Consider the following 18092-nt stretch of genomic DNA (forward strand, 5'->3'; position numbering starts at 1 on the left):
GAACGAGTAGGACTGTTATGGTGACTGTAACCGCCGGTGTCATGGTAATACAAAACATGAAGGCAGTCAAATTCCACGTGACCATTTAGTAATTAGGCTTCTCCAAGCTCTGATGCTGCTGATGGTCATTAGTAGTCTACCACACCTGTTAACTGCCTGGTACTCAGCACTCTATTGTCCATCTAATCACTCTGACATCAACACTGATTGGTGGAAATCAGAAAGATGGACAGCTGAGAAGGGGGTTGTGGGGTTTAGTCACGTGCACAGGCAAGGCCTTCCTAATGCCTGTGGATCTTGGGTCCATGAGATGGGGCATCAGCCTACTCAGTGACACCCACGGAACACAACTGAAAGAGTTTACAAATATTCGCATCCTAACTCTGACTGTAGGACTTGGACTGTGGAATCAAATCTGTCAGTATTTCCTTTGTGTGGATTTCTCTTTTATATATTAATTTAATTCTAATTAAGGCAGATGTGGTCCTCCATAGACATCGAAATGTCATTCCAATATATATACAGGAGTTCAGCAGAGTCCACAATCAGAACCATGCTACTCTGAGGCTGAAGAATTGTTCCAGGCCACAGAGGGATGAAAGACTCCTTTACTGAGTCTACATCTTCACATTTCACTAAATCATTCCATTGTTTGCTTCATGCATTATATCATCCTGTAAAATAAAGTACATGCTCTTCATCTTTACATGAGTAAATGTTGTATTAGAACTTGTAGGATGACTTGATGATTCATATCTCCTGGTTTACATGTTGATGCCATCTGATCTTTTAGTGCCAGACTGATCTATTCATGTTCAGGGTACTTCATGTTCATACAAATATTTGGAGGCAGGGAGGAAACTTGCCAGAACATGAACATGGTCAGTACAGTATTAGCTAGAATGTATGATTCACATCATTGCTCTGTGAACAGGACATCCAAGAAGGGAAATGAATAACTTTAGTGGGGTAAGGAAATGTTCAGCCTAAAATTTGCTAAATAGTTAATTTTATAACTAAAACACACCACATGACAAAGTATGTGGTCACCTGCTCGTCAAACATCTCATTTCAAAATCATGGAGTTGGTCCCCCCCTGTTAAAACTGCCTCCAGTCTTCTGGGAAGGCTTTGCACTAGATGTCGGAACATTGCTGTGGGGGATGTGCTTCCATTCAGCCACAACAGCATTAGTGAGGTCGGGCATTGATTTTAGGCAATTAGGCCTGGCTCGTAGTTGGCGTTCCAATTCATCCCAAAATAATTCGATGGGGTTGAGGTCAGGGCTCTGTGCAGGCCAGTCAAGTTCTTCCACACCAATCTCGACAAACCATTTATGTATAATCCTGCACAGGGGGAATGTCATGCTGAACTAGGAAAGGGCCTTCCCCAAACTGATGCCACAAAGTTGGAAGCACAGAATCGTCTACAATGTCATTGTACGCAGAAGCATTAGGATTTGCCCTCACTAGAACTAAGGGGCCCGAACTAAGGGGCCCGCATTACCATAATCTCCAGGCCATGCCGAGTTCAACGAGATGCCCCGCTAGACCGTAGCTCACTCGGTCTGAGCGCAGCGACCGTGAAAAAAAATAGCGAGAGAACCGTTAGTGTTAGAAGAACAATTGGACCTCAGGAACGTTCCTGTGGTCCTCCCGATCTGTGCAAGCCTAACCTTGACCATGTGGCATTAACCCTTAACCTTTCTCGCCCCGGGGTTCCGCTAGCGGAACACCCACAACATTCCGCTGCCTTCAAAGCGCGCGAAATTCAAAATTATTTTTTTGAAATATTTAACTTCCACACATTAACAAGTCCAATACAGCAAATGAAAGATAAACATCTTGTGAATCCAGTCAACATGTCCGATTTTTTAAATGTTTTACATCGAAAACACCACGTATATTTATGTTAGCTCACCACCAAATACAAAAAAGCACAGACATTTTTCACAGCACAGGTAGCATGCACGAAACCAACCAAACTAACCAAGAACCAACCAAACTAACCAAGAAACAACTTCATCAGATGACAGTCCTATAACATGTTACACAATAAATCTATGTTTTGTTCGAAAAATGTGCATATTTGAGGTATAAATCAGTTTCACATTGCAGCTACCATCACAGCTACCATCAAAAATTACACCGAAGCAGCCAGAGTAATTATAGAGACCAACGTGAAATACCTAAATACTCATCATAAAACATTTCTGAAAAATACATGGTGTACAGCAAATTAAAAACAAACATCTTGTAAATCCAGCCAAGATTTTTTAAGTGTTTTACAGCGAAAACACAATATAGCATTATATTAGCTTACTACAATAGCCTACCACACAACCGCATTCATTCATCAAGGCACGTTAGCGATAGCAATAGGCACGTTAGCGATAGCGAATAAACCAGCAAAAGATATTAATTTTCACTAACCTTCATAAACCTTCATCAGATGACAGTCCTATAACATCATATTACACAATACATATATGGTTTGTTCGAAAATGTGCATATTTAGAGCTGAAATCCGTGGTTACACATTCTGAAAACTTAGCATCTTTTTCCCAGAATGTCCGGATATTTTTCTGACACTCACCTATTCTGACCAAATAACTATTCATAATCTTTACTAAAAAATACATGTTGTATAGGAAATGATAGATACACTAGTTCTTAATGCAATCGCCGTGTTAGAATTCTAAAAAGAACTTCATTACGATATGCAGCTTACGTTATTGCGAGAGAGCGCCCAAAATCTGGGCGATAACTAAAAGTAAACATGTTCGACAGATATATGAAATACCATCATAAATGGGTCCTACTTTTTGATGATCTTCCATCAGAATGTTGTACAAGGGGTCCTTTGTCCAGAACAATCGTTGTTTGGATTTAGAATGTCCTCTTCTCCAGTCAATTAGCACGGAAAGCTAGCAAAGTGGCGCGAAGCTCTCCTTCCTGAACAAACGCAGACAAAGCAACACGCCTAACGTCCCGAAAAAAATTCAATAATCTAATAAAACTATATTGAAAAAACATACTTTACGATGATATTGTCACATGTATCAAATAAAATCAAAGCCGGAGATATTAGTCGTCTATAACGACAGCTTTACAGAAGGCAATACCAGATCACTTCTCGCGCGCTCCAGAAAACAGGAAATTGGGGTCACGTCATGCCAAGAGCTTTTATTCGACCTCAGATCATGTTATACACTCCATTTCTTCTCTCACTGCCTGTTGACATCTAGTGGAAGGCGTATGAAGTGCATGTATACTAATAAATATCAAGCACATTTATAGGCAGGCCCTAGAACAGAGCATCGATTTCAGATTTTCCACTTCCTGTCAGGAAGTTTGCTGCAAAATTAGTTCTGTTTTACTCACAGATATAATTCAAACGGTTTTAGAAACTAGAGAGTGTTTTCTATCCAATAGTAATAATAATATGCATATTGTACGAGCAAGAATTGAGTACGAGGCCGTTTGAAATGGGCACCTTTTATCCAGGCTACTCAATACTGCCCCTGCAGCCCAAACAGGTTAATCAAACTGCACTGTCCAATTTACAGTAGATGTTACAGTGAAAAAATGCCATGCTATTGTTTGAGGAGAGTGTACAGTTATCTACTTGAAAATGTATATATTGAGCAATTAGGCAAATTTGGGTAGGCTTTATACAACATTTTGAATAGAAATGCAAAACTTTGCTAATACACTGCTGCAATCTAGTAGCCAAAATATAAATTGTGCCTAGTAAGATAATGTTTAATAAGTCAGATAATGTTCATAAAAAAATTAGGCACATTTGGGCAGTGTTGATACAACATTTTGAAAATAAATGAAATGGTTCATTGGATCAGCGTAAAACTTTGCACATACAATGAACCCCATCTAGCCAAAATCCAAAATCTAAATTCACCTGGGCTGGAATAATACATTATGGCCCCTGTTTCGAGACAGATGCATGATAATTGTCCATTCTAAATCAAAACAAATTTAACAGATTTAGTACATTTAAAGATTAAATCAAGAATAGTCTGATGGGTGACAATATTAGCCCATCAGTTGTGAATGATGCCCAGTGGAATTCAAGAAATAGCACATACCTTTTTTTGGGCCACTTCTTCAAATCATAGTGCCACACCTCATGTAGCTGAGCCCATAGGCCTATATGTTTTATTTTACCTTTATTTAACTAGGCAAGTCAGTTACGAACAAATTATTATTTTCAATGACGATCTAGGAACAGTGGGTTCAGAGGCAGAACGACAGATTTGTACCTTGTCAGCTCGGGAATTCAATCTTGCAACCTTTCGGTTACTAGTCCAACGCTCTTATCACTAGGCTACCCTGCCGCCCCACATGTTTTGATAAGGTTTGTATCACAACTAAAGTGGCCAAATAACTTGTTAACCTCTAACGAGCCTCTACCCCGGGTCCGGGATCACCCCCCACCCCCCCACACACTGATTAGCATAGCTAGCATAGCTTCACAAGTAGATAGTAGCATCTAAATATCATTAAATCACAAGTCCAAGACACCAGATGAAAGATACAGATCTTGTGAATAAAGCCACCATTTCAGATTTTTAAAATGTTTTACAGGGAAGACAAAATATGTAAATCTATTAGCTAAACACGTTAGCAAAATACACCACTTTTCTAACTCCATCAGTTTCTTACTACTTCAGGTGCTATCACCAATTCGGCTAAACTAAGATATTGATTGCCACTAACCAAGAAAAAACCTCTTCAGATGACAGTCTGATAACATATTTATGGTATAGGATAGGTTTTGTTAGAAAAAAGTGCATATTTCAGGTAGAAATCACAGTTTACAATTGCACCGACCATCACAAGACGACTAGAATTACTATAGAGAGCAACGTGTATGACCAATTTACTCTTAATAAAACATTTCATAAGAATAGACAAAGCATAGCAATGGAAAGACCCAGATCTTGTGATTCCAGACAATATTTCAGATTTTCTAAGCGTTTTACAGCGAAAACACAATAAATCGATAAGTTAGCATACCACATGTGAAAACGTTACCAGAGCATCGATTCCAGCCAAAGAGCGCTATAACGTAATCACCGCCAAAATATATTAATTTTTTCACTAACCTTCTCAGAATTCTTCCGATGACACTCCTGTAACATCATTTTACAACATACATATACAGTTTGTTCGAAAATGTGCATATTTAGCCATACAAAACCGTGGTTACACAATGAAAATACTAGGAAATCAAGCCTCAAAATGTCTGACGTCATCTTTCAGAGTGATCTAGTTTAATTGAAAGCTAATCATATACTTGACTAAAAAATACAGGGTTGACAGGAATCGAAAGAGAAATTAGTTCTTAATGCAACCGCTGACTTACATTTTTAAAATTATCCTTACTTTTCAATACAGGGTTCGCCAAGTGACGCGATAACAAACAAAATGGCGAAATATGCGTTTAAAATATTTCGACAGAACAACGATTTATCATATTAAATATTGCTTACTTTGAGCTGTTCTTCCATCAGATTCTTGGGCAATGTATCCTTTCTATGTTGTAATCTTCTTTTGGTCGATAGATGTCCTCTGTCCTTCGAAATGTCCACTAACAACGACCGAGACCCCGAAACGTTCCCAAAGCTAGAAAGTGCACGACAAATAAATTCCTCAGAATCGCACTAAACGGATATAAATTGCTATAAAACGGTTCAAATTAACTACATTATGATGTTTTTAACAACTATAACGACTAAAAACATGACCAGAGAAATATTGCTGGCTAAACAACGATTTGGAATGAGGCAAGTCCGATGTCCTTCACGCTTCAGGCGCGCGACGAGAAAGGGAGGTACCTCTACGTTTTGTTCTTTTATAGTGGCTGTGATTGTGCAATCGATTCCATTCAAAACGTGATGACGTACAGACACCCAGAGGAAGACGTAGGCAGTGTCGGTTTCTTCATAGCATTCACTGTCACCTTAAAAACAGACTCCAGATCAGGGGTAAAAATTTCTGAAATCTGACCCCTGTCATGAAAAGTGCTGTAGATATAGTTCTGTACCACTCAGAGACAAAATTCCAACGGCTATAGAAACTAGAAAGTGTTTTCTATCCAATAATAACAATAATATGCATATTGTACGATCAAGAATTTAGCACGAGGCAGTTTAATTTGGAGACCAAAATATGCTAATGCGGAACAGCACCCCCTATAGTTCCAAGAAGTTAAAATGAAGCCCATTAATACTCTTTACAATGGGTGTAGAGCCTAACTGGAATATATTTACAGCGCGTGAGTTTCTCATTTGGGGAAAATCATTGTCACTCTAAAAATGCAGCTTGATGATAAAAGCAAAATGAAAAGCTGAAAAGTCTTGAGTCAATAAGTATTCAACCTCTTTGTTATGTCAAACCTAAACAAGTTCAGGAGTAAAGATGTTCTTATCAAGTCACATTATAAGTTGCATGGACTCACTCTGTGTTCAATAATAATGTTTGACATGATTTTTGAATGACTACCTCATCTCTGTACCCCACACATATAATTATCTGTAAGGTCCCTCAGTCGAGCAATGCATTTCAAACACAGATTCAACCACAATGACCAGGGAGTTTTCCAATGCCTTGCAACCAAGGGCACCTATTGAAAGATGGGTAAAATAAAAAAAAGCAGACATTGAATATCCCTTTGAGAATGGTATTAATTACACATTGGATGGTGTATCAATACACCCAGTCACTACAAAGATACAGGCGTCCTTTCTGTCCGGAGACTGAGATGGACATTGCAACATATTGATTTTGTGGTCATTTAACCATTTCATTGTGGATTTTGATGTGTGCTTGGGGGTTATTGTCTTGCTTGAAGATCCACTTGCAGCCAATGTCAGCATCCCGGCAGAGAGAACTAGTTTTTTTGGGGCTATAATGTCCTTGTACTTGGTACCAAGTTCATGATGCCGTTGAGCTTAAAAAGGGCCACAGAACCAGGGAAGCAAAAAAGCTTCATAAACGTGAAAGATGCAGAACCATATTTTACTGTAGGTATGAGGTACTTCTCTGCACATGCTTCTGTTTTTCCACACCAAAACCACCGCTGAAGTTCATGACTAAAGAGCTCTATTTTCATGTCATCTGACCATAGCACCGCCTGGAGTTTGATAAATGGCACTTGGATTGGAACCGATGCCATTTCCTCCTTAAAGGGATAGTGCAATATTTTGGCAATTACAACCTTTTTCTTCTAACCCAGAGTCAGATTTTGTCTCTGCATGAAATTTGAAGGACTTTGAAGGTAGTTTTTCCAGCGATCGCTAACTAGCGTCAGCGCAATGACTAGAAGTCTTTGGGATCTGCTCTCAGAGTTAATAATTGTGCTGAAGCTGCAGTAGTTAATTTAAAAACTTTAAATTAAAAAAACTCCCTAAGTTTTCACTTAGGGAAAAAAAGCGTGCGCAATTTCAACTTCGTGCTACTCATCCCCAGAATATAAGATATGCATATTATTAGTAGATTTGGATAGAAAACACTCTGAAGTTTCTAAAACTGTTTGAATCATATCTGTAAGTATAACAGAACTTATATAGCAGTCAAAACCCTGAGGACTAACTTTTTTATTGTTAAGTTCCTGTATGTTCAATGGGTTATCATGGGCACACCAGAATTCTAATCACTATCCACGCAGTTTCTACTGCTTCCACTGGATGTCGCCATTGTATGGAAAAAGGTTAAGGTTTTTCCTTAGTAAACTGAGAAAGATATTGACCCGGAAGTGGAGTGACGTCGTGTGTTTATGTTTGAGAGTTGAGCAAGACTTGAAAAGTACCGTGAGTTTGTCTATATCCTGTATTGAAAACAGATTGACCCGTCTTCAATTTGATCGATTATTAACGTTTACAAATACCTTAAGTGGTATTACAAAAGTACTTTTTTTTTTAGATATTTTGTCGTGATTTTGCGCAAATTGAAGGCTGTTTTTCCTGGTACAACGGCGCCAAATAAATGGACAATTTGGATATATATGGACGGAATTAATCGAACTAAAGGACCATTTGTGATGTTTATGGGACATATTGGAGTGCCAACAAAAGAATCTCGTCAAAGGTAATGCATGTTTTATATTTTATTTCTGCGTTTTGAGTAGCGCCGGCATGGTTGAAATTGTCAACAAAGAGAGTGTAGCCATTGCACTATCATCAGATAATAGCATCTTATGCTTTCGCCGAAAAGCCTTTTTGAAATCTGACATGTTGGCTGGATTCACAACGAGTGTAGCTTTAATTTGGTATCTTATATGTGTAATTTAATAAAGTTTGATTTTATAGATTTTTTTTTGAATCTGGCGCTCTACATTTTAACAGGCTGTTGGGACGCAAGCGTCCCACGATCCCAGAGAGGTTAAATAGTAGAGAAAACCCCACTAAATGATTTTTTTCTACTTGAAATGTGATTACTTTTCCTAGAGTGACCCCAACATTAGAAAAAGTGTAACATCGCCTTTGTTCATATTTCCATGAAAGCTGTACACCACCAGTGTACAAATAATTGTATTATGTATTGTTGTAATATCATTGATTTATGTGACTGTTTTCTGTGACACTGATACTAATTGCTGATAGTAATCTCTTTGTCAAAAGGTCGCTGTCCTTTCTGGCAGAATATGCCCAGCAAGTCGGCAAAGTATTGCATCAAGATATGGGTGGCCTGTGACGCACAATCCAGCTACGCTCGGAAGATGCAAGTCTACACGGGGAAGCCGACCAGTGGAGGCCCGGAGAAGAACCAGGGGATGCGGGTTGTGCTTGATGTGACAGATGGACTGAGGGGGCACAATGTCACATGTGACAATTTCTTCACCTCTTATGAACTCAGCCACTAGCTCCTGGAGAGGAAGATCAGCATGGTTGGCGCAGTTAGAAAGAACAGGCCTGAGCTCCACCCTGCACTCCTCGCAACAAGGGGGAGAGAGGCCTTCTCATCAACGTTTGCCTTCACCCCCACCCCCATTCTAGTTTCTTACCTACCAAAGAGGAACAAGAATGTGGTCCTCTTCAGCAAACTGCCCAAAGCAGCTGAGATCAGTGATCAAAAGGACAGGAAGCCAGCCATCATCCTAGACTAAAACCACAGCAAAGGAGGCGTGGACAACCTGGACAAAATGATTGGAACTGACAGCTGCAGGAGGATGACTGCCCGCTGGCCCATGGTCATTTTCCATAACATCATTGATGTGTCCCCTACAATGCCTTCGTTATATGGAACAAGATCAACCGTACCTGGATGCCTGATGAGAGTAACAAGAGGAAGTTTTTCCTGGAGCAGCTGGGAAAGGCACTTGTAACCCCACAAATTCAAAGAAGGGAGTTCCTCCTAACAGCCTCTGCAGCGCTTGTGAAAGCTGTTCAGTGGGCTGAATCTTGTCCTGATCCACCTGAGGCTGCAGCTGGGGCAGGCAAGAGGAGGAAATTCCAATTCTGCCCCCAAAGAGGGACTGTAAAACAAATACTATGTGCTGCACATGTGAGAAATACAACTGCAAAGTCCATGCACACACTTGCATACTGTGCTACATGCTAAATAGAGTTGATTGATTTATGTTGTTCGCATTTTTGTTTTGTATCTATTATCCTATTTTATTCTTATTTATTGTTGTTGTTTAAACACCTTGTGGGTGTGGGCAATAGTTAAAAAAATGGGAGGAGACTAGTATTTTGTAGTTGAATTCCTCATTGTACAGTATATAAGAATATATCACTATGTTGCCAAAAAAGTTCAAGACTTGTTTCCCTTAAATAAAATATTTTTTTCAAAACTACTTTCTGCACATTTCTGCTACTTTCTTAGGCTATACAAGTGCTATCTCTTGCTAAAAAAAAATATGTTTACACCTACGCAGTACCTTTAGCAATAATAATAATAAACCTCTACTTTGGTAAAGAAAACAATTATAACAGGTCTGTTGTAAAAAAGAAACGAGAGGTGTCCACTGATTAAATGCAGTCTTTCTGCAATGTGAAGAGGTAAAACCCAGATGTTTCTTTATGCAAAATAGATTTGGAGTTTAAAAATCAATTAAGCTGCTTTATTTTAGGGGTTTAGCGAAGGTGGGTCATTTTTTACCCTTAGGACAGGGAGAGTATTTTAAACAATAGTTAAAAACAAGTTCTTATTTTCAATGACTCCCTAGGAACAGTGGGTTAACCTCTTTGGGCTGCAGGGGCAGTATGGAGTAGCCTGGATAAAAGGTGCCCATTTCAAACGGCCTCGTACTCAATTCTTGCTCGTACAATATGCATATTATTATTACTATTGGATAGAAAACACTCTCTAGTTTCTAAAACCGTTTTTGAAGAATATCTGTGAGTAAAACAGAACTCATTTTGCAGCAAACTTCCTGACAGGAAGTGGAAAATCTGAAATCCATGCTCTGTTCTAGGGCCTGCCTATAAATGTGCTTGATATTTATTAGTATACATGCACTTCATACGCCTTCCACTAGATGTCAACAGGCAGTGAGAGAAGAAATGGAGTGTATAACATCATCTGAGGTCGAATAAAAGCTCTTGGCATGACGTGACCCCAATTTCCTGTTTTCTGGAGCGCGCGAGAAGTGACCTGGTATTGCCTTCTGTAAAGCTGTCGTTATAGACGACTAATATCTCCGGCTTTGATTTTATTTGATACATGTGACAATATCATCGTAAAGTATGTTTTTTCAATATAGTTTTATTAGATTATTGAAATTTTTTCGGGACGTTAGGCGTGTTGCTTTGTCTGCGTATGTTCAGGAAGGAGAGCTTCGCGCCACTTTGCTAGCTTTCCGTGCTAATTGACTGGAGAAGAGGACATTCTAAATCCAAACAACGATTGTTCTGGACAAAGGACCCCTTGTACAACATTCTGATGGAAGATCATCAAAAGTAGGACCCATTTTATGATGCTATTTCATATATCTGTTGAACATGTGAACTAGTAGTTTGCGGCCAGATTTTGGGCACGCTCTCGCCATAACGTAAACTGCATGTCGTAATGAAGTTATTTTTAGAATTGTAACACGGCGATTGCATTAACCTTTCACGAGCCTCTACCCCGGGTCCGGGATCACCCCCCACCCCCCCCACACACTGATTAGCATAGCTAGCATAGCTTCACAAGTAGATAGTAGCATCTAAATATCATTAAATCACAAGTCCAAGACACCAGATGAAAGATACAGATCTTGTGAATAAAGCCACCATTTCAGATTTTTAAAATGTTTTACAGGGAAGACACAATATGTAAATCTATTAGCTAAACACGTTAGCAAAATACACCACTTTTCTAACTCCATCAGTTTCTTACTCCTTCAGGTGCTATCACCAATTCGGCTAAACTAAGATATTGATAGCCAATAACCTATAAAAAACCTCTTCAGATGACAGTCTGATAACATATTTATGGTATTGGATAGGTGTTGTTAGAAAAAAGTGCATATTTCAGGTAGAAATCACAGTTTACAATTGCACCGACCATCACAAATCGACTAGAATTACTAGATAGAGCAACGTGTATGACCAATTTACTCATCATAAAACATTTCATAAAAATAGACAAAGCATAGCAATGGAAAGACCCAGTTCTTGTGATTTCAGACCATATTTCAGATTTTCTAAGCGTTTTTCAGCGAAAACACAATAAATCGATAAGTTAGCATACCACATGTGCAAACGTTACCAGAGCATCGATTCCAGCCAAAGAGCGCTATAACGTAATCACCGCCAAAATATATTAATTTTTTCACTAACCTTCTCAGAATTCTTCAGATGACACTCCTGTAACATCATTTTACAACATACATATACAGTTTGTTCGAAAAGGTGCATATTTAGCCATACAAAACCGTGGTTACACAATAAAAATACTAGGAAATCAAGCCTCAATATGTCTGACGTCATCTATCAGAGTGATCTAGTTTAATTGAAAGCTAATCATATACTTGACTAAAAAATACAGGGTTGACAGGAATCGAAAGACAAATTAGTTCTTAATGCAACCGCTGACTTACATTTTTAAAATTATCCTTACTTTTCAATACAGGGTTCGCCAAGTGACGCGATAACAAACAAAATGGCGAAATATGCGTTTAAAATATTTCGACAGAACAACGATTTATCATATTAAATATTGGTTACTTTGAGCTGTTCTTCCATCAGATTCTTGGGCAATGTATCCTTTCTATGTTATAAACGTCTTTTGGTCGATAGATGTCCTCTGTCTTTCGAAATGTCCACCACCAACGACCGACACCCCGAAACGTTTCCAAAGCTAAAAAGGGCACGACAAAGAAATTCCTCAAAATCGCACTAAACGGATATAAATTGCTATAAAACGGTTCAAATTAACTACATTATGATGTTTTTAACAACTATAACGACTGAAAACATGACCGGAGAAATATCACTCTCTAAAAAACGATTTGGAATGAGGCAAGTCCGATGTCCTTCACGCTTCAGGCGCGCGACGAGAAAGGGCGGTCCCTATACATTTTGTGGTTTTATAATGGCTGGGATTGTGCAATAGACTTCATTCAAAACGTGATGACGTACAGACACCCAGAGGAAGACGTAGGCAGTGTCGGTTTCTTCATAGCATTCACTGTCGCCTTAAAAACAGACCCCAGATCAGGGGTAAAAATTTCTGAAATCTGAACCCTGTCATGAAAAGTGCTGTAGAAATTGTTCTGTACCACTCAGAGACAAAATTCCAACTTCTATAGAAACTAGAAGGTGTTTTCTATCCAATAATAACAATAATATGCATATTGTACGATCAAGAATTTAGCACGAGGCAGTTTAATTTGGAGACCCAAATATGCTAATGCGGAACAGCACCCCCTATAGTTGCAAGAAGTTAAGAACTAGTGTATCTATCATTTCCTATACAACATGTATTTTTTAGTAATGTTTATGAATAGTTATTTGGTCAGAATATGTGAGTGTCAGAAAAATATCCGGACGTTGTGGGAAAAATATGCTACGTTAGCACAATGTATAACCACTGATTTCAGCTCTAAATATGCACATTTTCGAACAAAACATAAGTGTATGTATAACCTGATGTTATAGGACTGTCATCTGATGAAGCTTATCAAGGTTAGTCAAAAATTATATATCTTTTGCTGGTTTGTTACGATCGCTAACTTTCGCTGCTGGTAAATGGCTTGTGTTTCTGGCTATTGTGGTAAGCTAATATAATGCTATATTGTGTTTTCGCTGTAAAACACTTAAGAAATCGGAAATATTGGCTGGAATCACAAGATGCCTGTCTTTCATTTGCTGTACACCATGTATTTTTCAGAAATCTTTTATGATGAGTATTTAGGTATTTGACGTTGGTGTCTGTAATTACTCTGGCTGCTTCGGTGCTATTTCTGACGGTAGCTGTGATGGTAGCTGCAATGTAAAACTGATTTATAGCTCAAATATGCACATTTTTCGAACAAAACATAGATTTATTGAATAACATGTTATAAGACTGTCATCTGATGAAGTTGTTTCTTGGTTAGTTTGGTTGGTTCTTGGTTAGTTAGGTTGGTTTTGTGCATGCTACCTGTGCTGTGAAAAATGTCTGTCCTTTTTTGTATTTGGTGGTGAGCTAACATAAATATACGTGGTGTTTTCGCTGTAAAACATTTTAAAATCGGACATGTTGGCTGGATTCACAAGATGTTTATCTTTCATATGCTGTATTGGACTTGTTAACTTCTTGCAACTATAGGGGGTGCTGTTCCGCATTAGCATTTTTTGGTCTCCAAATTAAACGGCCTATTGCTCAATTCTTGATCGTACAATATGCATATCCTTACTAATATTGGATAGAAAACACTGTCTAGTTTCTAAAACCGTTTGAATTATGTCTGTGGGTGACCCAGAACTCCCTCTACAGCAAAAATCCTGACATGACTTGCGAAGGTCTGAGAATTATCCTCTGATCTGGGTTCAGTTTTAAAGCCTGTGTATATCCTATGGCTGGAATTGAACTGCACCCGCCTTCCCCTGGATGTCAGTAACCAATGAGAAGTGGAATGGTCTGTCTACGTAGCTGTCCGAGGTTATAAAGCCGGATGGAACGAGAGTACCTTTCTTTGTCTCGTTCGTCATGGCGCCTGGCAAGAAGTCAGGATGAAATTTTGGAACGCTCAGTTATCGACCAGAGATGTATCCGTCTGTAATTTAATTAAATATAGGTGTTAGAAACATCATAACGATGTTATTTGAAACCGATTTATATCAGTTTATGCGAGTATAGTGCTATTTTTCTGAATTTCCTTTGTATCTAGTTTGAGGATTTGGACATGTGTGTGCGACATAGCTAATGGTAGCAGCTAGTTCCAAAGGTGAAGAGGACGTTTTACAACAAAGCAACTATTCTTTTGAAGAAAAGACACATTGCCCAAGATACTGATGGAAGCTCGTCCAAAAGTAGGAACTATTTATGATGTTATTACGTATTTATGTGGAAAAATGTCATAGTGTTTGCGCGCCACTTTTGCAGGCACTGGTCTGGCTGCAACGCACACTATATGTCTAGTAACGTTAATTTTAAAAATCTAACATAGCGATTGCATTAAGAACTAATTTATCTTTCGATTGTTGTCCAACTTATATTTTTTAGTCAAGTTTATGAATAGTATTTTTATAAGAATAGGCGCTAATCCAAAATGGCGCCGGCCAGAATACATGCAATGTTTGTAGTGATTACATAGTATAACCACGATTTGTGCTGCTAAATATGCACATTTTCGAACAAAAGCTATATGCATTGTGTAATATGATGTTACAGGTCTGTCATCTGATGAAGTATATCAAGGTTAGTCAAATTATATATCTTTTGTTGGGTTGTTACGATCGCTAACATTTACAGCTGGTAAATGCGGTTGTGATTCTGGCTATTGTGGTACGCTCATATAATGCTATATTGTGTTTTCGCTGTAAAACACTTAGAAAATCTGAAATATTCTCTGGATTCACAAGATCTGTGTCTTTCGATTGCTGTAGGCTGTCTATTTTTCTGAAGTGTTTTAGGATGATTCTTTTGGTAATTGACGTCGGTCTCTGGGGTCTCTGTAATTATTCCGGCTGCTTCCAACGCTATTTCAGATTGCAGCTGCAATGTAGAACTGTGATTTCTACCTGAAATATGCACTTTTTTCTAACAAAAACTATCCTATACCATGAATATGTTATCAGACTGTCATCTGAAGAGGTTTTTTCTTGGTTAGTGGCTATCAATATCTTAGTTTAGCCGAATTGGTGATAGCTACTGGTGGAGAGAAAAAATGGTGGACAAAGAAATTGTGTATTTTGCTAACGTGTTTAGCTAATAGATTTACATATTTTGTCTTCCCTGTAAAACATTTTAAAAATCTGAAATGGTGGCTTTATTCACAAGATCTGTATCTTTCATCTGGTGTCTTGGACTTGTGATTTAATGATATTTAGATGCTACTATCTACTTGTGAAGCTATGCTAGCTATGCTAATCAGTGTGTGGGGGGTGGGGGGTGATCCCGGACCCGGGGTAGAGGCTCGTTAGAGGTTAATGTGTGAAAGTTAAATATTTCTAAAAAATATATTTTGAATTTCGCGCCCTGCACTTGAAGTGGCTGTTGTCATATTGCGCCCGGCTTCGAGCTTGCAGCCCAAAGAAGTGAACTGCCTTGTTCAGTGGCAGAACAACAGATTTTTACCTTGTTAGCCTTGGGATTCGAACTTTCAGCCTTTCGGTCCAAGTCCAACGCTCTAAGGATCAGCTGTCAGAGCAGCTTACCGTGCACTGCACCTGTACACAGCCCCTCTGTAAATAGCCCATCCAACTACCTCATCTCCATATTATTTGTTGCTCTTTTGCACCCCAGTATCTCTACTTGCACATCATCTGCACATCTATCAATCCAGTGTTAATATTACATTTGAATTATTTCACCACAATGGCCTATTTATTGCCTTACCTCTCTAATCTTAGTTCATTTGCACACACTGTACATAGATGTTTCTATTGTGTTGACTGTATGTTTGTTCATCCCATGTGTAGCTGTTGTTTTTGTCACACTGCTTTGCTTTACCTTGGCCAGGGCACGGTTGTAAATGAGAACTTGTTACTGGCCTACTTGGTTAAATCAAGGTAATATAAAATGCTGTGGTAGCCATGCTGGTTAAGTGTGCCTTGAATTCTAAATAAATCACTGACAGTGTCACCAACAAAGCAGCCCCACACCATCACACCTCCATGCTTCACGGTGGGAACACCACATGCGGAGAACATCCGTTCACCTAGTCGGCGCCTCAAACCAAAAATTTGGACTAAGACCAAATGACAGGTTCCCACAGGTCTACTCATTGCAGCAGAGGTAACTACAGTGTGTCTTCCTTTCCTGTGGTGATCCTCGAGAGCCAGTTTCATCATAGCGCTTGGTTTTTGAGACTTCACTTGAAGGTTCAAAGTTCCGCATTTTCTGACCTTCATGTCTTAAAGTAATGGACTGTTTCTCTTTGCTTATTTGAGCTGTTCATGCCATAATATGGACTTGACATTTAACATGTAGGACTTAGTATACCACCCCTACCTTGTCACAACACAACTGATCTGCTCAAACACATTGAGGATAGAAATTCCACAAGCACACCTGTTAACCTGTTTGGGCTGCAGGGGCAGTACTGAGTAGCCAGATAAAATGTGCCCATTTCAAACGGCCTCGTACTCAATTCTTGCTCCTACAATATGCATATTATTATTACTATTGGATAGAAAACACTCTCTAGTTTCTAAAACCGTTTGAATTATATCTGTGAGTCAAACAGAACTCATTTGGCACAAACTTCCTGACCAGGAAGTGGAAAGTCTGAAATCGAGGCTCTGCTTTTCTTCCTGCCTATACATGGGCATGAAACGTAAGAGTCTACGTGCACTTCATAGACCTTCCCCTGGGTGTCAAGAGGCTGTGAGAGAAGAAATTTCGTGTTTATCTTGGTCTGACGTGGAATACAGGCTCTTTGTATGACTTGTCCCTCATTTCCGGTACTCTGAGGAGCGCGCGGTGGACAGTGGGATTGCCTTCTGTTTAGCTGCTGTTATGGACGACTACTATCTCCGGCTTTGATTTTATCTGATACATGTGACCATATCATCGTAAAGTATGTTTTTTCAATATAGTTTAATCAGATTATTGAAATTTTTTCGGGAGTTTTGCCGTGTTCCGTTCTCTGACTTTGTTGACGATGGAGCGATTCGTGCCACCCGGCTAGCGCGCGTGCTAAATGAAGAGGGAAAGTGTCCGTTCTAATTCCAAACAACGACTGTTCTGGACAAAGGACACCTTGTCCAACATTCTGATGAAAGATCAGCAAAAGTAAGAAACATTTTATGATGCTATTTCATATATCTGTCGAACATGTTGTACTAGTCGCCGGCGGCCAACGTTTGGGTACTCTAGCTATACCGAAGCTGCATATCGTAATGAAGTTATTTTTTAGAATTCTAACACTGCGATTTCATTAAGAACTAATGGATCTATCATTTCCTATACAACATGTATTTTTTAGTTATGTTTATGAATAGCTATTTGGTCAGAATATGTGTGTCAGAAAAAGTGTCAGGAAAAATCCGGACGTAGTGGGGAAAAGTAGCTAAGTTAGCACACGGTGTAACCATTGATTTCAGCTCTAAATATGCACATTTTCGAACAAAACATAAGTGTATGTATAACCTGATGTTATAGGACTGTCATCTGAGGAAGAAAATCAAGGTTAGTCAAAAATTATATATCTTTTGCTTGTTTGTTACGATCGCTTACTTTTGCTACTGGGAAATTGCTTGTGTTTTTGGCTATTGTGGTGAGCTAATATAACGCTATATTGTGTTTTCGCTGTAAAACACTTGATAAATCGGAAATATTGTCTGGATTCACAAGATGCCTGTCTTTCAATTGCTGTACACTATGTATTTTGTAAGTCGCTCTGGATAAGAGCGTCTGCTAAATGACTTAAATGTAAATGTAAATGATGAGTAATTAGGTATTTGACGTTGGTGTCTGTAATTATTCTGTCTGCTTT

The 18092-nt window shown here is 38.8% G+C and overlaps 1 protein-coding gene across 1 annotated transcript in view; it reads right to left on the reverse strand.

The window, feature by feature from the left end:
• LOC139561536 (equistatin-like) overlaps nucleotides 1–18092 on the reverse strand; it is a 143764-nt gene that overhangs the window by 59465 nt on the left and 66207 nt on the right. The gene's annotated exons all lie outside the window — the stretch shown is intronic.

The sequence above is a fragment of the Salvelinus alpinus genome, chromosome 31 (assembly GCF_045679555.1).
Source record: "Salvelinus alpinus chromosome 31, SLU_Salpinus.1, whole genome shotgun sequence".
Classification (NCBI taxonomy): domain Eukaryota; kingdom Metazoa; phylum Chordata; class Actinopteri; order Salmoniformes; family Salmonidae; genus Salvelinus; species Salvelinus alpinus.